This window comes from Danio rerio, chromosome 5 (genome assembly GCF_052040795.2).
Source record: "Danio rerio strain M-AB ecotype USA chromosome 5, GRCz13ab, whole genome shotgun sequence".
NCBI classification, from domain to species: domain Eukaryota; kingdom Metazoa; phylum Chordata; class Actinopteri; order Cypriniformes; family Danionidae; genus Danio; species Danio rerio.
Window position 1 is genome coordinate 29,665,601 of NC_141025.1, and position 22,007 is coordinate 29,687,607.

At 38.5% G+C, this 22,007-nt stretch overlaps 1 protein-coding gene across 6 annotated transcripts in view; it reads right to left on the bottom strand.

The window, feature by feature from the left end:
* The window catches only part of tncb (tenascin Cb), a 130,689-nt gene that overhangs the window by 59,345 nt on the left and 49,337 nt on the right, over positions 1-22,007 (bottom strand). For 3 of the 6 annotated variants that reach the window (XM_087251196.1, XM_087251195.1, XM_087251193.1), the window contains exon 1: positions 4,162-4,469. The gene's annotated coding sequence lies outside the window, so the exon portion shown is untranslated. 6 annotated transcript variants of the gene reach the window in all.

Consider the following 22,007-nt stretch of genomic DNA (forward strand, 5'->3'; position numbering starts at 1 on the left):
AGTCGAGCCCCATTTACAGAGCTCTAATGATGCTGGGAGATCTGATTGCAGCGATAGGAGGTGTGAGTGTGTGTGTGTGTGTGTGTGTGTGAGAGAGAGATGATAAGCCAGGCTTGTGTATGAGCAGAGGGAGAGGTGTTTGCACTGCGCTGAATGGAGCTGCGGTTCGCTGACGTTGCTGCACTTTCCCTATAGAAGCATTCAAACCAGATAAGATGGAGCTACTGTAGGGTGACATTTCCAAAGGTGAACTCTATCATGCTGATTAAGGACAAATGGAAAGTTTAAGAGATGTCAGTCAACGTCGATGATTGAAGACACTGGAGAAGTCTACAGGGAATGAGGCTGAATTATTCCTGACTTCAGCTTCCATGTGTGCGTTCTCTTAAAAGTCCAGATGGAAAGAATGAAGGAGGAACATTTGTTACTTGCGGTCTCATTTTACATTTCCAGCACTGGTGACCCCGTGTTTATTAGCTTAACCTCTGTTACAGCCAGAAAAGCAGCCTCATATGTTCAGACCTTAAAAGCACAAACTCCTGCTATTTCTGCCTTCCGTTTGTCACAGCAAAGTTCAAACACTATTCCTGTACCACGCAGGCAGCCCCTTTCACATCGGGGTGTTGGAAAGATAAATTTGTTTCACTTTTTTAAACATACTGTGGCCTGGCAGAAAACCCAAAGAATAGAAATCCATATTTTAACCCAAAAGTCAATTTACTACAGAGCAGAAAGACTTATTTGAACACAAGAGGTCACTTTTTATCAGAAGCACAATGCATCCTTGCCTTGCCAAATGGCGAGCTATTGATCATTGCTTCCTATTCCAGAAAGAATAAAAGCTAGCATGTTTCTTGTTTGCTTATAACAGGAAAGACCAAAATTGCTTTTTCAAGAAATTGTGTATTTCCGCTTGCTGACAGAAGAAAGATAAGCCAGGGTTAAGAGTGTATAGTAGATTTACTAGGGCTGTTTCTAAACAACGTCCCATTAAATATTCTCATCTAGATTCAACTGCTTACCATACACACCCATTGCAATTATAGGACCTATAGGATTGAGCAATAAGCTCTTTTAACTTACTGAACCTATTGAACTTTTTCCTCCTTCAGTTTTCCCACACTGAAATGCAGGAATATTGACTGAGAGATTAAGCCATCTATTTTCCCTGTTCAAACTGGTGGAAGAAATGTCATGGGCTTTATTTCCAAATTTAAAGCCTCTGTCAGGCTAAAAATCATGCCAAGTACAGACATGGGCCAGTATAAGATTCTCATGGTATGATAACATTGGATAAAAACATCACAATATCACAGTATTGTGGTTACTGCTCTAAAATATATTCTTTTAAAATGTCTGGGCCTCTTTGAACAACATATTAACAGATATTTTAATTATTTTGGAGCAGTAAAAATGAATCATTAACTTATGCTGTCTTCATTAGTTTCAAACACACAGATTTCTTTACAATTTTAAACGGTATCTTTGGATATCTTTTCTGCTGGAGATACAGTTGTCCTAAAAAATATGTAAATAAAAAATTTCACATATACCATAGGAACAGTATAGCATAACATTTTGGCTTGACTTTTCCAAACCGCGGTATACCTAAAAGAAAAACGGCTATCATCCCACGCCTAGCCAAGTATATGGTGGCGAATGCATTTTAGCAACCAGGGTCACAGACATCTTCTGACCAAGACACGTGTGCTCTCTTGGCTGACACCCATAAAGACACTGTCTGTGCTCTGAGCCCATTGCTTTCCTAGCCATGTAACATTAGCATCAGACAGCCATTAAAACCATCTGGGGCTGCGACACTTTAACACATTGAAGTCTACTGAGGAAATCTTTGTTCACTGATGCCGACAAATCATTCTGAATGCCTCTGTGGCCAATTTTGAGTGAAGAACCCTTCTTCATGGAACATTGTACAAAGAGACAGGCAGAGATGAATAGGCTGACGAATAGGTGGAGAAATGGATGGATGGACAGATGGACAGACAGATGGATGGAGCAATTCAAAGAATAAAAGTTTTTTTTGAAAGTTTTACTTTAAGTACTTGCTTTTTGTTTATTCAATGCTTTATGTGTCTGCCAAAAAAGAATTTTAATTGTCTTATTTTTTTTCCTCTCCTAGTCATTTTGAATCATTTCATTATCATCTGATTAAGTCTCAGGTATGGACGGATGGATGGAATGAGAGACAGAGAGAGAGAGAGAGAGAGAGAGAGAGAGAGAGAGACCCACCAATCCATAGACAGACAGACAGACAGACAGACAGACAGACAGACAGACAGACAGACAGACAGACAGACAGACAGACAGACAGACAGACCGATAGATAGATAGATAGATGGATGGATGGATGGATGGATGGATGGATGGATGGATGGATGGATGGATGGATGGATGGATGGATGGATGGATGGATGGATGGATGGATATAGATAGATAGATAGATAGATAGATAGATAGATAGATAGATAGATAGATAGATAGATAGATAGATAGATAGATAGATAGACAGACAGACAGATAACCAGACAGACAGACAGACAGACAGACAGACAGACAGACAGACAGACAGACAGACAGACAGACAGACAGACAGACAGACAGACAGACAGACAGACAGACAGACAGACAGACAGATAGATAGATAGATAGATAGATAGATAGATAGATAGATAGATAGATAGATAGATAGATAGATAGATAGATAGATAGATAGATAGATAGATAGATAGATAGAATGACAGAACACAGTGGGTCCAATATCTGCTACAAGTGCATTGCCAGGCCAGGAGCAGAGCTGACAGCTGTTCAAACAAAGGCCAGTTTCCCACTCAGCTTTGTTCTGACTGGCATCGTCAATGAACACACTGCACATAGCATCATAAAACATTTAAACACACTGTCTAGGCAACAACCATGTGTGGTTGGCACTTCTGATGTCCTCAGGATATTGATGACAAAGAGTTGAGAAGGCATTAACAGACCATGATGTACTGACATTGCCACACAACAAAACAGACAAATATACCAGGATTATAATGAAATAGAGCTGTTATGAAAAGTCAGACAATCACTGTTTCAACTTAAGGATAAGAAAACTCAGTCAAAGATCATCTATGCAGTCACACGCTTTGCCATTGAATGCTATCAAGAAAGTTTTCCTCATTCCCAAAAGAACCTCCCTCCTATTTAGGACCCTTGGATCCAGGGGGTCTCTGTCACTGACCCCCCCTCCCGTATGCGCACTCATGAGGCGTCTCTCATCTCCTGCGATTCCCAGCCTAAACCCCTCCCCCTACCACACACACACACACACACACAAATCTTCTCATCACCTCAGTTTCTCCATTCTCCTAAACGGATACAACCCATCAGTTAGGACAGCATACTGATCTGAGAACTGCACACACCCCCCTTCGCCGAGAACGAGGGCGAGAGAAAAGAGCTGGCAGCTGACAGCGGATCTACACGAGGAGCAGCAGACTAAAGAGAGAAGCCCTAACACAAACCAGCTGGCTGGACAGAGGACAGAGATCCTGGGCGGGATGACACCGTCTGCCAGGTAACGGACACCGGCTGACCCACAGCTGCAGACAAGCCCACCACGTGTAGAGTTACGGCAAAACTATCAGAGCGCACGCTACTGTATTTCCCTCCCTCAAGCTGAACTGGAATAATTGCGGAGCTCAAAACAAATGTGGACCACTTCCCCTATAAACCATAATGAGCAGCCTCAAGCAAACTGATGCACCACTAGCACTAGACTTCAAGTCCTTGGTTAAAAGGTATTCTGCAGAAAAAAGGTGCAACATTGTACCATTAGGTGTACAACAGCTTGCCATTGCATTGTATTTTTAAAGAAGCAACTTTGTTCACCTTTCAAAGGTGCACATTAGTATCCTAGAGCGGTAATATGAGCTGTTTCTAGTGCTAATTAGGTACAAAGATCCCTTACTTTTGGGCTACTGCCTCAGTGTCTGCTGCTCTACACCTAAAGATAGTCTGCTTTTTTACAAATCATCGTTCATAGTTACCAGTAAAACTAGAACGAGCTAAATTACTAACACATCAGACACTCATTCTCAATTAGCACACAAGTCTGTCACACTAACAGGTAGATGGACTAAGAGCATCCGAGCTTACCTTAGTGTGAGCAGTCCTCCTCTACAGGCTCAGAGACGTGCCTCTGTCTAGGACCTGCAATGTGACGGCAAACGAAGGGCTGAAAACATCAGGAACTCTTGAAGTGCTTCTTAATTTTCTTCAGACAGATGACAGTCCTGTCATTCCCTCCTGTCTCTCTCTGCTCTCAGTGAGAGTGCTCCATCCAGCCTGTGTCTGTCTGCTGATGCTGAGAGAGGGAATGAGTGAAAGAGAGAGAGAGAGGGAGAGAGAGAAAGAGAGAGGGAGGGAGAAGTCCCTTTCTTTTAAACAGTAGACACTTTGCGGTCAGACCCCACTCCCACCTACCACTCTTATATACACCCCCCTCCCCTTTTCTCCCTCTGACTGGAAGCTGAGGAGCTGAAACGGGATGCCTCAAGGCTGAGTCGCAAACTCATACACGCACACACATTGGGAGGAGAGGAGGAGAAAGAGACAGAGAGAAAGAGAGAGACCATTTACTATAAAACTGGAGCAGCCAATGATTGGTTGAAAGGGATATATCCCAAGCTGCATTAACATAAAATTCAGATTAGAATTAACAGCGAGGATAAAGGAGGAAGGACCTTGTGTGTTTGATGACGAGCATGACACGGCGGATGATGGGATTATGTACGGTGATCAGCATAATCAACCTTTAATCCCTCAAATCCAACCTTGCTGTGGAAAGAAAAAAGACGCCTAAAAGAGTCGTTTTAGTCAAGGTTGGTTCTCCCTTTTTTCCAAACCTTCAACATCTCTCCTAAGTGGAACCATCTCATCGCCGCAACCTCCGGCTTTTCGGTGCTCCCCGGTGCTTCTGTAAATACTCTTCCCTTTCAGAGTGTCAGGTTATTCACCTTTCCATCTGCACAACCCACAAACACCTCCCCCATGTGCACTGCAGGTAGATGAACATCCAACCAAGCCAGCTGCAATTACCAGACTCTACGGTATCCGGCATTTTGCGCAAGTAGGAGCTTTTCCACAAATAAACACGGAACACGAGCAGGCGGATTGGATTTTTCTCCCTTAAATTCAAATGATTGCTGATGCTCTTCAAAACATATTTCATTAAAGATGAGCCATCGTGTCAAAAACTGACCTTTAGTCCTCTTGGGGGGCAACACGAAGGCACCCGTGGAGACAGGGTGTTTGAACCCCCAGAGAGGAATCAAGGACGTGTTTTTTTTTCTAGTGAGAGGAAAATCAACCCCCATCAGCTTGTGCTCAATAAGTCATGAATCTGTGATGATATGCCCAGTCGACATGGGATTTTAATCTAGGTCTCATTTCAGAGCAAGAATCGCTACATTTCCAATCAGGCCCAGCCAGTTTAACAGCAAATATGATATCAATTTCTGGTTTGGCTTGAATGGAAAAGTACAATGACATGATACCTGCAGGATATTTCCCAAGGTGAACTCCTCCGAGAGATGCTCTCGGTAATGGTGCGTGTTTGTGTTTTTGTATACATGTGGTGGGTGGTGAAGGGAAATGCAGCCAGAATGAGACGTGAACTGCCAAACCTTTAGAAAAGATATATGGAAGTGCATTAATATAACGCCCACCATAATGCCAAACACCCAGCCAGTATGTCTATCTATTTATGTCTGCTGATATGCGCAGAAAATAATACCACTGAAGTGCATGTACATCACTGAGTGATTGCGAGTGTGTGTGTGCGAGAGTCTATGCATCTCTTTCTCAGGGTCTGTATCTTCCTGAGAACACATATCACCCTCTCCATCTGTTCGTACTCTCACCTTTCTCTCACACTCTTCCCTTCACCGAATCACAGCACTTCTCGGGGAATAGCAGTGGGAGCGGGAGCACTCTGGGTTCGTCAGGCGTCCCTGTGCTGTTGACATCCAGAGGAAAATACATCTACCAGCTGATATCCCAGATGACAACAGTGCGCGCATCTTTCTCCATCAGCCGTAACCACACACAAGCTGCTGAAACCCAGCTTTATTTGTGAGACTTGTAGAAGTGTTATAAAGAAGTCTGAAAATCCTCTGAGTTAGAGAAGAAAATAGTGTTTGGTAGCTCAGCTGGTGCAACACTGCACCTGTGATGCCAAATACGAAACATGATTTGACAAAGCTCAAAGCTGAGTAATAGCAAAGTAAAATGGTACGCTTGCTTCAACAAATGTGTTTAGTACAATTAATTTAGTTTAGGTTATTAATGGTGAAAAAATAGTAGATTATATAATGCCTTTTGTGGAGGTTTTATTGGAAAAGTGTAGTGAAATGTACCTTTTCTGTGGTACATTTCACTTCACTTTTCCAATGAAAAGTGAATATAAACAGTATATATCCTCACCAGCTACTTTATTATGTACACCTTACTAGTACTGGGTTGGACCCACTTTTTAAGACTTTAAAGTCTTAAACCTTTATGGCATAGGTTCAACAATATACTGGAAAATTCCTCAGAGATTTTGGTCCATATTGACATGTCGGCTGCACATCCATGATGTGAATCTCCCGTTACACCATATTCCAAAGGTGCTCTATTGGACTGAGTTCTGGTGACTGTGAAGGCCATTTGAGTGTAGTGAACTCATTGTCATGTTCAAGAAACCAGTCTGAGATGATTCACGCTGTATGATATGGTGTGTTATCCTGCTGAAAGTAGCCATCATAAAATGGTTACACTGTGGTCATATAGGGATGGACATGGCCAGCAACAATACTCAGGTAGGCTGTGGCGTTGACACAATGCTCAACTGGTACTAATGGGCCCAAAATGTACCAAGAAAATATCTCCCACACCATTACACCATTAGCCTGCCTGAACTGTTGCCTGAATATATATATAAATATATATATATATATATATATATATATATATATATATATATATATATATATATATATATATATATATAAAATCCTTCGGCTTAGTCCCTGATTCATTAGGGGTCACCACAGAGGAATGAACGGCCAGCTGGCATATGCTTTACGCAGTGGATGTTTTACGCATATGGCATATGTTCTAGACAACTCAGCAATGTGCTGGGAAACACCAATACACTTTCATTCACACACAAGCATACATTATGGACACACACATACACTTGATTGAGGGAAACCGGAGCATGCAAACCCAGTTAGAACATTCAAACTACACACAGAAATGCCAACTGGTCCAGTTGCCAGTTGGGACTCGAACCAGGGACCTTCTTGTGGTGACGCAACATATTGTATGTATGTATGTATGTATGTATGTATGTATGTATGTATGTATGTATGCATGCATATATATATATATATATATATATATATATATATATATATATATATATATATATATATATATATATATATATATATATATATATATATATATATATATATATATATAAATCACATGCAACTCAATGAAATATACTTTTAAATATTAAATATTATTTAAAACATGTAATTATATTAATTTCAGATTGTATAATTTACGGACTGATCAGAGCCATATTTTTCTGGCACAAATCAAAGTGCTTATGAATTAATGAACAGACGGCATCACACTTCAGATACATTTACTCTTAACTGATTTTTTTTTAGATCATTTATATAACTGATCTAAAAATATGCTTTTCTATATTCAAAGCCTTACAGGATGTGACTTGAGTAAATCATTGTTTTTGCCTTGTGATTCATCTGTTTATTCAAACATACTGTTTAGAAAATATGATTCCCTCCAATTATTTAGGCCTCAAATACATATAGAGAAATATTTTTCATTGTTAGTGTGTGTTTAGTTATTATCTCAGCTTCCCTTAAAGTAAACCCGAGCACAGAACCAATAAAAAACAAACAATGTAGCAAAGCTACTTACCAACAGATCAAAAAAGAACATGTCACTGGAATAAATGAGCAGTTTTTAATTAAAGCAGAACTTTCTGCCAAGAAACAGAAAGTGTGTAGCTGTCTCTAATCACTTTAAAAAGTACTTTTTTAGACAGTTCTTAAACTCAGAGTGACAAGACGTACACTTTCATATAATTCTAAACATAAATTTCCTCTCGCAGTGTTTCAGTACATATTTTTCCACATTACTCCACATTTGCTGCATATAACTGAATCTACCCAGAGGTACTGGCTGTACAAATTAAAGAAAAGGTTGCTGAGAGCACAGCTCGCGTTCAGTTCATTTACCCACATAATTGGTGGCAGTCCATTCGAAGAAAGAGCGAGGAGGGCTTGACGGCTAGCAGGGCACTTTCTATCAGTGCAAGTGAGATCTAATTATGAGCGGAGAAGCCCTGCCTGCGGCTGGGTAAAGTGTCAGAGGAGAAGGTAGCAATGATGAGACAGGACTCACAACTCACAGTCAACCTCATGACCCGGACAGACCTGTTTACCTCATTAAAAATGAATTCCCAGGTAATACTGGCGTGTGTCCCATGCCCTCAGTCTCCTCCCAAGTCTTCCAGTTATCTATTATGCAGGAGGGAGTCTGTGCAGGACGGCTTAACTGAGGGAAGGTCGTTCGGACGCCTTGTAGAAGTTACTCTTCAAGTGTTGCAAGCCTTGCTTTTGCCACCAGGGTTGGGAAATTAAACACTAATAGCCTATGTGAGCGTAAAAAGCATAGATTAAGTGGAAGGAGAAACAGGCCATCAGTGAAATGGGCCCACGGCAATAATTGGGCTTGATTCATAATTTATAAAGTAAAGATAGGGATTGGCGTGAATAAAGAGCAGCACAGGAAGAGGTGAAAGGCTATTTTCTGCCCTTCCACATTCATGCATTAATCCAGTTATGTGGTGAATTATGGTCATTAGGCTTTGGGAAATGAAAAACAGCCATTACGGCTCTCGTGGGGAGCTTTTTACATAATATAGAGAGCAAAACAAGAGAAGGGATGAAAGAATTGTTGCAGACACATGTGATTTGGTGATGTAGTCTGAGTGAGGAAAGTTTCGGACCACACACAGGTCGCCATCATGGTGCACGTAAACATAAAAAGCCTGTAAATTTCAGAGGACAAAGACAGCAGATTAGGCTCTTTTTTCCTAGATGACCCTGGTGACCCGACAACCTCTTAGGGGTTCAGACTTCAGGAGCCAACAAAATTTTGTCAGGCTTTTGCTTTTGTTAGCTCATATTAGACAAGCATCTCTCTGGTAGCAAAGTATGTGAAGATCCATTAAAATGAAAGATTAGCACATTCTCCGAGAAACTGCATGATAAACACCACATGATCACATTACACTGCTCAATATATTGTTTTTACCTCATTTACTGAAGGTCTTTTTACCCATTTTGATGATACGATGGAAAAAAGGAGGCTCAGCTCTAAATAACATTGACTATCGTTCTGGGTAATTTAGAGAGCAGAATCTGCATCTTTCATTCTTCCTCGGTTCTGTATGTTTTTATAAAAGGCATGGTGTTTTGTTTTTTTTATTCAGCCGGGCGATGGAAATGCCTACACATTCCTTTATCACCAACAGCGCTGAACAAATTATAGTAAAACAAATAAATGGTATCCTTCAGAGCAGCTCACGACATTGTGAGTGCTGTGAAAGCGGTGAGATGGGGGTTGACAGAGATGTCTGTGCTCAAACAGGATTGTATAGAGTGAATAAGAGATGGACGGACGCTTGCTTCCCACAGCTCCTGAGACACAGGCAGCTCAAACACTCATACATCATTAACATTTATGCAAATATAGGCTAAGTTTGCAGGCTTGTTTGCATGCATGCGAGGTCTGTGTGATCCAGGTTTCATGCTAATTTGCATGCATACATTCTCACAGACAATCAACTATGATCGTCTCGGAAGAATTCCAACAATGAAGACAGGATATTATTGAAAACCTCGTTAATACTTAAAAGACAACTTTCTGCTCTGATTTTACAGAGAAATCTGCATAATTCTGTAGAACGGACTGCAAGTTGTGAGGAAACAGTAGATCTACGTTTTCCCTCCATATTATGACATAAATCAAAGCATAACTTATAATTGGAAATGAAAACACATGTTAGCAGAGTTATGGAACTATTCTCTGGCTGTTGATTGAATATTTAGATATTAAGATTGGCTGAACTTATTTTGAGTTGAGCTTACCCAATTCATCAACAGTGCATGTATTTGAAACTGGAGCACCTGGAGAAAACCCATGCCAACACAGGTAGAACATGCAAACTCCACACAGATATGCCAACTGACCAAGCCAAGGCTCGAACCAGCGATCTTCTTGCTGCGAGGAGATAGCGATACCCAATGCGCTACCGCACTGCCAACTTCCATTCATACACATGCTAATGCTAGACACCGGAAATGCAAGCTTGGGTTAAGTTGTTCCGCATTTTCCCGTCTGAAAGTCTGGTGAACTTTGACCTGTGAATTCGTATCACATAAAGACGTGTAATCAAAAGAAGATGGATAAGTCAGTTAGGCCATGACCTATAGCTGAACTGAAAGAACTGCATCGCAATGAGATGGAGCAGATTCCCTATTTTAACATGCTGTTTTTAAAAAGCAGAATGATCAGTCTGCACAGAAAATGCTCTCAATGATGTGAGAACTTGTGAAGTATGTTTACTAAAGAGACTGGGGATTTATATCTTGTGTTGCTCATTAAAATTAAACTTGCTTGTACTTAACTGTTTTGCAGAGGCTGTGGATTAAAGGTAATATGCTGTAAATAATATTCCGTTTCTTGAACAGACTAATCCTTCGACTGAATAAAAAACATCAGCATGAGCCACGGGTATTAATTTGTCTTTTGCCTGTATGTTTTTACCGATAGCTGTTGACTTGCATTTTATGAATCACTAAGGATTCAGCTAGAAATCTTCTTTAATGTTCTACTTATGAAAAAATCTATCACCCTCAGGTGGCATGAGAGGGAGTAAATTAACAGTAATTCATCATATTTGGGTGAACTATGCTTTAATATTATAAACAGCCTGCCATGATGTATCATGGGGCGGTACACTGGCTCAGTGATTAGCACTGTCGCCTCACAGCAAGAAGGTTGCTGGTTTGCGTCCTGACTGGATCAGTTGGCATTTCTGTGTGGAGTTTGCATCCTCTCCCTGTGTTCATGTGGGTTTCCTTCAGGTGCTTCGGTTTACCCCACATTCTAAAGACATGCAGGTATAGGCAGGGCCGGAGCAAGCTGAACTGCTGCTCTAGGCAGAGGACAATCCAGTGATATGACCGGATGAAAGTGACCGGATATGAAAATGAAGTGAAGTGTCGCAGACCTCTATTATGCTGCCCTATGCGCGGATATAACTGAGGATGCGCGGGTGTTGCGGACCTCAATTCTGTCGCCCTATGCGCGGATATAACTGTGGACACGCGGGTGCTGATAGAGCTATCGCTGACGCCGCCCTCTCTATTCTGTCGCCTATGCGTGAATATAACTGAGGATGCGGGAGGTGAGGGAGGTGTCGTGGACATAACTGAGGAAGCGGGTGGTAAGGGAGGTGTCGAGGACGCCGCCCTCTCTATACTGCCGCCTTAGGCGGCCGCCTAGGTCGCCTCTATAGACGCGCCGGCCCTAGGTATAGGTAAATTGAATAAAGTAAATTGGCCGTAGTGTATGTGCGTGAATGTGACGGTGTATGGGTGATTCCCAATACTGGGTTGGAGCTAGAATGACATCCGCTGTGTAAAAACATATGCTGGATAAGTTCCTGGTTCATTTCGCTCTTTGATCCCTGATGAATAGGGACTAAGTCGAAAAAAAATATGAATGAATGAATGAATGATGTATCCTTGAAAAAACTTTTTTACTTTTTTAACATTTGTTCAAACATTTTTGTCATTGTCAGAACTGCTAATAAATGAATCAGGCCAACCAAATGCTAACACTTTAGTTCAGGTCACAATTCATGGTATTAACAAACCATTAACTGCCGAGGTAGCAAAGAATTTTGACCTAGATTTGGCATTAAGCTGGCACAGCAGGCATTCATCCGGCGCTGGCATACAGCATGTAAGCCAAACACGGCCCAGGTTTGGCAGAGGTGGCATTGTCTTTAAGGCAGCACACAATATTTGGGGCAGATATCAAATGTAGTATTTGTACCAAATGCTAATAATGGTTATGTAAACCATGTAAGTTTGGCCTATCTTGACCCAGAGTTAAAATAAATTTGTATTATTTTTTGAATAAAGGAAAAAAAAAATCTACCAATCAGGTTGCTTCGAGAAAAAGCACACCCATAATGCACCTAATGCTTCATGAGTTTATCAATTTCATTGCAGTCATGACACATCAACATATCTGGCCCAGTCGATTGGCCAGTCACCTAGTCAATCATTCAGTCGGTCGACAGCAGCCTCTGGTGGGTTTACAGCGCGGGCATGATCGGCACTCACGAGAGACATTTGAGAAGCAAAAAAGTGCACACAGCGGCCTCTCCCAGATTTGTGAAAACAAAAACTGCAAAAATAATACCTCCCGGGATGTTTTTCGCGGTTTTTTAGAAACGTCCACAGGACTACGTTTTTAGAATGAGCCTGGGTTGGATATTTTGCTAAGTGGGTAACATTACTAGTTTAATAAACTAGTAATTAGCTGTTTATTAATAGTTAGTAAGGTAAAATTTGGGATCAGGTTTTGGGTAAGATTAGGATTAGGTTAGGATTAGGACTAAAGTGTTACCAAACAACTACTTGCAAGCTGCAGTGAATGTATGGGGTTCTGAAATATAGCCACTCCAATTCTGTAGGAATCTGCAGAACAGGCAGCTTCAAAATCTAAAAGCTTTAGTTCCCATCATCTGCTTATAACCGTTGCTTTAAAAATCTGATGACACTGCACATAACGACTGTGTGGAGTTCTTATTTAAGGGAGCCTATCAACAGATGGAGGACCACAGAGATGGATTGGTATGTCGGCTATATTTAATGCAAGAAAGTATTGACCTGTTAGGTGAGCTGAGTGAGCTGAAATGTCTATACGTGTAGTTTACACTTTATTTTGATGGTCTTTTCTAGACATTCTTTGATTGTAAGTAACTTTGCAACTACAGTACGTGTGAACTAACTTTCATTACAGTGTTAATTTAGTATAAGTAGACTGTTATGTATGAGTTTGTATAGGATAGGTAGACATGGAAAATTAGTTATAGTCAGCAAAATGCCTGCAAGTAGACACTCTAATCTAATGACTGCTAGTTGCAGATGTACTGTATGTAGGCCCTCTATTTAAATGCATTTTCGATACTATAAGAAGCAGAAGATGCTAAATACAGGTGTAAACAGAGTGTGAAGTGTTTTGAATTTTCAACCACTTCCAAAGCAGTCGGGAACACGTACAATTAGAGTGTTGTTGTACATGTTCACGTGGTCAAATGTGTTCTGTCAGCCACAGTATTCCAGCAACTCTTTACATGCTGATTATATTTCTATACATCACATAAAAGTGTTGTCAAAGCATGCAGGCCAGATGTGATTTAAACTTTGTCATTGATAATCGTAAGTTCAGTCTTAATGTGACAAAATAAAAAACTATAAAATAAAATAGCAAACAAATATTCTCTTACATTACTGCACGTAACACAAGCTCAAAATGTTTAGTATATAGTTTTGCTGTCTGCTGTAATGTTTACTCACTCTAAATAATAATTCAGTGGCTTATTAAATACTAGATTATTAATTATTATTATTATTTAATAATAATGGTATTAAAGTATATAAATGTTATTAAAGCAATATAATAATACTATAATATAATGTACACTACCTGAAAATAGTCTTCACACCTATCCAAGTTTAAGGAACAGCAAATAGTAACTTTCTAGTTGATCATTTGGTATTAGAAGTGGCCTCTAGATTATGCTTATTTTACCAAAATAAAATATGATCATGCCTTGATTTTTAATTATTTAATTAGGACAGTAAGGCCTGACTTTGCTTAGACAAAAGTCTTTTCACTTAACAGACATATTGTTCAGTATAGAATATGAAGTCATGCTGCAGTGGAAATTATTAATATAATAATATATAATATATAATATAATATCAATAATTGATATTGTGCATGACTCCATTTATCTTTGCAAAGACTCAAATAACTTTCTAATAAAGTCATCTGGAATGGCAAAGACAGTGTTCTTGCAGGACTCCCAGAGTTTATCAAGAATCTTTTGATTCATCTTCAATGCTTCTGCCTTCATCTTACCCCAGACATGCTCAATAATGTTAATGTCTGGTGACCGAGCTGGCCAATACTGGAGCACCTTGACCTTCTTCGCTTTCAGGAATTTTGATGCGGAGGCTGAAGTATGAGAAGGAGCGTTATCCTGCTGAAGAATTTGCCCTCTCCTGGGGTTTGTAATGTAATGGACACTAAAAAGGTTGTAACACCTCAGACTGTTGATGCTGTCATCCACTCTGCAGATCTCTTGCAAGCCCCTATACTGAATGCAAACCCAAACCATGATTTTTCCTTCACCAAACTTGACTGATTTCTAAGAGAATATTGGGTCCATGCGGGTCTAGTACTTCTGCAATATTTGTGATGATTTAGGATGCATTTTAACAAATGATCTATCGGAAAAATCTACCTCCTGACACTTTTCCAAATGATCAACCAGAAGTCAAAATATTATTTGATGCTCTTGCCACTGGGATCGACAACAAGACTTTTGTCAGGTAGTGTGTGTGTGTACATATATATCTTTTATAGTAATATTTTTGCTTCTCTCTCAGAAATAAAGGTACAAAAACTGTCACTGGGGCAGTACCTTTTCAAAACTTTTGTATCTTATAGGTGCACATACTTTAAAATGTACAATTTTGTTCCTTTATGGTACTATGAGGTACAGATTTGTGCATTTTAGGTAATATTATTTACCTAAAGTGGCAAATGTGGGCATGTATGGTGAAAATGTAACATTTGAAAAGGTACGGCCCCAGTAACAGGTTTTGTACCTTTATTTCTGAGAGTGTGCTTAAAAGCATGTGCTTTCAGTCTCCGAAACATTGCACGGTTCTTGCAAAAAAATAATGGTTTCATCAGTAAAGAACCTCAACTTAACTTTTAATGACTAAAGGGAGTCACCAAGCGTTACCTACAATGTGTTTACAGTGGCCAGTGGTCAGGGATGAGGCTTTGATGGATTGCCAGAGGTCAAGTTAAACAATGCTGGAAAGTCAAAGTAACAGATGAATCAACTGTAACTTTATATAGTACATGGAAAAGGAAGGACCATAGCAAACTACACAGTGTGTGAAATTTCCATGCTTGTCCAACTTTCCTGCTTTTTTAAAATAACTATTACATTCTAGAAGTAAAACTATGCACTTACTGTATTCCTTTTAGTAACCAGATAATGACTACTAAGTGAGCACTATGTCACCTAATTAATATTCATGAGCAAGGCTGATAAGGTTTATAATGTCTTCTTTACTCAGTCTGCTCCTGCACCCTTATTCTTTTTCCATATGCTGTACCTCATAAAAATGTTCTTTGGTTTTACGCAGCACAATTTTATAAGAGACAAGATAGTGAAGAACCGCTTGAAGACATAATGAATCTGATTCAGAGCTCTTCTCTGACAAGCTCTAGTGATTGATGTCCAACTCTCCCCTCATGTCTGATATTTCACTCCTCTCTTCATCTCCCCTTCTTTTCTTTCAAGACACCCTCTGTCCTTCTCCGTCTCCCTTTCCCCAAACAGCTCTGATGACATTGTACAAAGGCTCACAAACACCATGTAATCCTCAACCTACCGACACGTACAACTCTTGAGGAAAAACTGTTTACTTCCTCTATTAGGGTGTTAAGCACAGTCTACTAATCCTCTAATGACTGCTATTTGATAAGTACTGTAGCTGCAGAGCAAAGCCTAATTTATAATTCTGCACTAGGCGATTACTGTGCCGCACAGTGCAAATATACACTGTAAAAAAATTGCTAATTAAAAGTGTCCATATTTTGTGATTCACAAGTGTTTTCTGTTTATTTAGAGTTGTAAATTGCATTATTGGACTTTGAATTTTGATATTGAAAATTAAACTCTACAGTTTAACGTAATGGGCCCTATCATACAACCGGTGCAATAAGGTGCAAGACGTGTTTGAAGTGATGTGTTGCTATTTTCAGACCAATCCAACCCTAATTTTCCTGTTTTGTGCCATGCATGTTGTTTAAATAGCAAATCCATTTGCGCCGCTTTGTGGACTCATGGCTGTGCTGGTCTAGAATGGAGGTGTGTAGAATGTAAGGAAGCGGATTGTTGGCGCTTTGCTATTTTGAGGAAATAAAGTAGACTGTGCAATTGACCAGCTGAAAGCAGGTCTAAATTCCAGCGCAGAGCGCGTTAGTTGTGTGCCTTAAATGCCTGCACATTACTTAATACACGCAGGATGTGGAGCAATACACAAATATTTTTATAAATGAGAAATAATTAAAGGATTAAAATGTTTCAAAAATATTACTTTCTACATAAATATAAAAACCACTGCCTCCATACCTTCTTCATCTCGGGGGGCTTTTATTCAGTTTATTCATGAAAACTTGCTTTTGTGTAATGTTATTATTATTAGTAGCAGTATTATTTATTATATGCATATTTATATTTGTTTTAATAAAAATAAAAAAGTTTTGATTAGTCCTCCTGCCGAGTTTTGGACCATTTGGGGCATAAGAAAAGGATGTGTGTTTGGATAGAACTCAGGTTTTTGACCACGATTGGTTATTATTGTTCATTTATTCGTTTGCTGAAAATTAAACCTGAATTTAGAAATAGTTTTGAAACCATTTTGTTGCCCTTAAAAAACTAAATTAAATATGTAGGCTAATGAATGTTTTCAGTGGAGTGGGTACAACACCGTTTCCTTATCCACAAAAGTGAAGGAATAAAGAGTAATAGCAAAGAGAAAGAGAAAGTAAAGAGGCTAAATGGAAAAGGCTTGTTCTTTATCCTCACACTGCAGATGGTCTGTTTATTTTCAAAACACACCCATAATTCATTAAAATAATAAGCACAACCCTGTTAGACCATGGGCCACAGCAAAAACTTTATTTTCTCATCCATAAAATAGCAAAAGTGGGTTCGGACACAACCTTAATGCTTTTGTGCCATGTGCCATGCACTTTAGACTTAGCGCCCAGATTGTTAAAAAAAGAGCCCAATGACTTTAATTGACATTTTAGTAGTTTGAAATAATATCATGTATAAGGATTAATATAGAGATAAATACATCTGTAAAATAACAGAAAATGTACTGGCAGTTTATTGCAAGGTTGTTGTACCATAATATACAACACCAACCCAGACAATATATCATTTTAAACTATTAAAAAGGTTAATAAAATCCATTTAATGAACTTTTCAAGGTTAAAAGTTGTTGGAAGAAAGATTGAGGTCCCATAATGCAATTTAAAAGCATAAATAAACTGGGAAAATAAAAACAAATAAAAACATCAATTACAAAATACAGAAAACCACTAATTTACAGAAATTTTAAAAGTGTGTAGCACATAGCTGCTCTGAGCATTTATACCTTTGAATTCTGTTTGTGTTGTTCTAACAATCACACTTCAGAAATGCTAGAAGGCAGTGGGGTTTCTATCTTCTACTGTATAGTTTCTTTGTCAGTTATGGGTTTACCCAAGAAATGTGTGTGTATTTATGTAGAAATAACTCTAATTCACATTTAAGGATAAAAACAGGTGGAAATCAATGATTGTTCAACTTTCATCATAAAAAAAAAACATTTAGCTACATTTTGTTCAAAAGATGACATGTCTTTTAAAGTTCTAAATATTGTTTTCTATGAGTGTACACTCACCAGCGGCACTTCTCATCCGGTTTACAAGATGTTTTTGAAACTGTTCTTTTCCCACAGTCGCTACTATTGTATTGTTTAAGGGGTACACACAAGTAGTGTGAATTACACATTTACAACACTCCCTACTGCAGCGCAGGGCTGTCGGAGGGTTGGAAATCAGACTTGTCTTGTCTCTTTGCGTCATGTGCTCTCCCGTCTATTGTCTAGTTCCTGCCTCCTTGTTAACTCAATATTAATTGATTCAGTTCACTTGTTTGTTTGTTAATTCTTTCTGCTTATAGTCTCCTCATGTCAGCTGTCCTGTGCCAGTTCATCATTAATGCTTCCTCTAAGTTCATGCTCCAGTCCTTTCGTATTCTGCCAGCCGAGAGTATTTTTGCCTTTTTTTTAATGTTTTCCCACTTGGGGTAGTTTGTTTTACTGTTTATTTTATTTTATTTTATTTTATTTTATTATTAATAAATACTCATCTATTTTCCTGCATTTGAGTCCTCACTCCTTTTCCCACCTATTACTGTGACATACAGTTTACATTAAAACCAATGCAATTTCCAATAAATTTATTAAAACCTTTACACATTTTTATGTTTTTTTTAAATTTTTTTTTCCAGTTCTGATTCTAACACAAACTCCCATATTTGTATGACTATTAGTGCAAAAAATGGAAGCTGCTGCTCTATTTCATAGCCTGATTTTATGTTCATATACTCTAACATATGTCACGTACAACACTGAGGAAAAACTGTCTGCGTCCTCTGACTTTCACCAGTTGTGACAAAAGACAACACTCTTATCCAGTGTCCCCTGCCTCTCCTTCCCAAATAAATGGGGTAATACATCAGTTAAGGCATGTCGTGGCACTTTTATCACAGATGTGCAGTCCTTCTCCTCACCCTATCGACTCAGGAAATATTGAGCTCAATATGAGCGTTTGTCCGGGCCTGCCGAGTATAAAGCCATATCTCCGGCAGCGCTGGGAATGAAGAGTAGAGAGAGACAGAACGCCAGTTTGGACGGATGATTTATTCATACCAAGCAGGTAGAGGCACAAAACTGTGTGTCAGGGTATATTTCTGCAGAGATTAAGATGTCCTAGAGGTTTATGTCTCTGGTTCTCGGAGCTTGGAGCGCAATAACACATGTTGACTGCATGCTACAGACAAGACTAAGCTTTAGGACAACCGGTGAAGCAAGAACGATACCTGCTCCACTAATCCTGTAGTTTAGGAAACTAATCATTTGTTTCATTTGTAGTTGATAACTATCTAAAATAAGTGGTTTAAACCTTAGATTTTGTGCAGTACTCTTTTTTTATTTATTTATTTATTTTTTTTATTTGACCCTATATGTGACCCTGGACCACTGGTCATAAATGTCATTTTTTAACCAAAATTGAGAAGTTTACATCACTTGAAATCTGAATAAATAAATTTTTTATTGACGTATACCTTGCTATAATGCAACAATACTGGGTTGAAATTGCTAGAAGCTGTTTGAAAATCTGGTATGATGGTAAGAAAATAGAATTTAAAGTTGTCTAAATGAAATGCTTAAATGCATTTTACTAAATCAAAAATATACTTTTATATATTTATGGTAGGGAATTGACAAAATATCGCTTTGGAACAGGATCTCAACATAATATTCTAATGATTTTGCCATAAAAGAAACCATTTTGATCTACAGTTTACAATGCATCTGGCAATTGAGCAACATACAAAAACAAGGTTTTGTAGTCCAGGGTTACATATTTCATCTATGCACTTACAGTATATGGAAATAATGTCGTTAAAAGAGGGTTATAGACTTTTGATATTTTTATAATTAAAAAATAAACAAAAATAAGCATAATTATTATTATTATTATTATTATTATTATTATTATTATTATTATTATTATTATTATTATTATTATTATTATGGGTACTACTACTGCTAGGGATGCTCCAATTGATCAGCCAGAGATTAGTATCGGCTGATAATCACATTTAATGACTCGATTGGTACTCGCTGATCTGGCAGATCGCATGAACCAATCTTAAAGTGTTTTTGTTAGTTGGAGACGAGAAAAATATTTGAATAACCTTGCATTTCATTTTCCATTGCATGTACATTAGGCCTAAAAAAGTCAATGTTTTGTGCTTTTGACGATATTGCAAGTTCACCAAAACCTGGCTGGAAATATTACATAAATAAAACATTTTTACATGAATATTTAATTATATAACTTTTTTTTTAATATACTTACTGAAATTACCAGTAGTGTATTGACCTTATTCTTCAATGCGGAAGTGCGCTTGTTTTTTTGATTGTTTTAGAACTTCCAAGTCAGTGACCTATGGGAGAAATGACTAGGAATAAATAATGTCAGAAAATGGTCAAACTGCTTGCTCTACAAACAAGTGTTTGCATGACTATAGAGACCAAGAAGAATAATATAATAAGAAAAAGATCAGTTTGCAACATCAAGCAGCATAACAAGCTGTTTTTAACGTCTAAAAATGAATGGAAGTTAATGAGACCGGATGTCTCGAGCCAAAAAGATTCAAATGGCTGCACTCGCTTATACATGAAAAATAAGCTGAATATTTACTTTAGGTACAGAAATAATGGATTTACATGTGTGCATTGTAACTTCTTATGCATCAAAGATGCGCTCCAAACTTTTTCTTCATTGAGACAGGTTGAATTCTTCCATCATTTGCAATGTTTCCAAATTGCATTGTCATTTTTCTTACCAGCTTATGTTTTATCTACTATTTTCTGTTAATCTGCTTCTGGCCATGACATGTCCACACCTAAATGGCAATAAGAGACATGTTTAAGGGATTATATGCAGCATTCTTAATTTATCATCTTAGGTAAGAAGAGATCTCCACTTATGTATCATATTAAGAGGGAAAATGTGCTTAATGCATTATAAAGCTTGAAGCCTCAGAATCGGTACTCCCTATCACCCAATCATACGACAAAGAGTCGGCACTTGGTATATATTTTACAAAAATCCTGATCAGAGCATCCTCAACTACTACTACTACGGCTCCTCCTTCTCCTCCTCCTCCTCCTACTACTACTACTACTAATAATAATAACTATCATTATTATTATTATTATTATTAGTAGTAGTAGTAGTAGTAGTAGTAGTAGTAATAGTAGTAGTTCTAGTAGTAATAGTAGTTGTAGTAGTAGTAGTAATAGTAGTAGTTCTAGTAGTAATAGTAGTAGTAGTAGTAGTAGGAGAAGGAGGAGGAGGAGTTCTAGTAGTAATAGTAGTAGTAGTAGTAGTAGTAGGAGAAGGAGTTCTAGTAGTAGTAGTAGTAGTATTAACATTTCTGAATTTAATAAACAATAAGAGGCAATTAATATATCTAATAAAGTTCTATACAATGTCAAATACAAAAATGTCAAATATCAACTAGAACATATGGGGAGGGCATATTTATATAAAAATTTCATTATAATATTTTTTTATATTCTTGAATTTCTGAAAGTCATATGGGATGTTGAGCTGCTGAATGGACTGGGTGAGGATGTGGGACTTCTAGCAGTGCGAGCATGACAAGAGATTTCCTGGATAGTCTCTTTTAGGACTCGGGGGCTTTGTGATCAGTCTGAGCTGTGGATCGTCTTCACTCTCACTGGCTCTTTGTCTCTTTTCCACCATGCATCTCTGTTCAGTTGAATGAGAGGGCGGAGAATGAACAAAGAGCAGGATAAGGGCTATTTTACAGGGCAGATGAGCTGCGCTGAGGTTATAGCATGGCATCTCTATGGAGAGCTGCTGGGAATGCTCTTTCTTATTCTGATCTCAGAGCAGCTCCATTCTATAAAACCATATGCAAGACCTATTATGAGAGAGACAGAGGAAGAGATCTCAGATCAGTCTGAATGTGTCAGCACAGCACAGTTAACTTCATACAACATACAGCAATGTCAGATATAGAAAAGTGTGTGTGCAGTCGGTACACACACCTCATTTATATGTCTTTCTTTACATGTCTTAGCTAAATGTGTGCTCTCAAACACACACTTTAAAGGTACACTAAGTCAATTTTTGAGAAATAAGCTTGATCA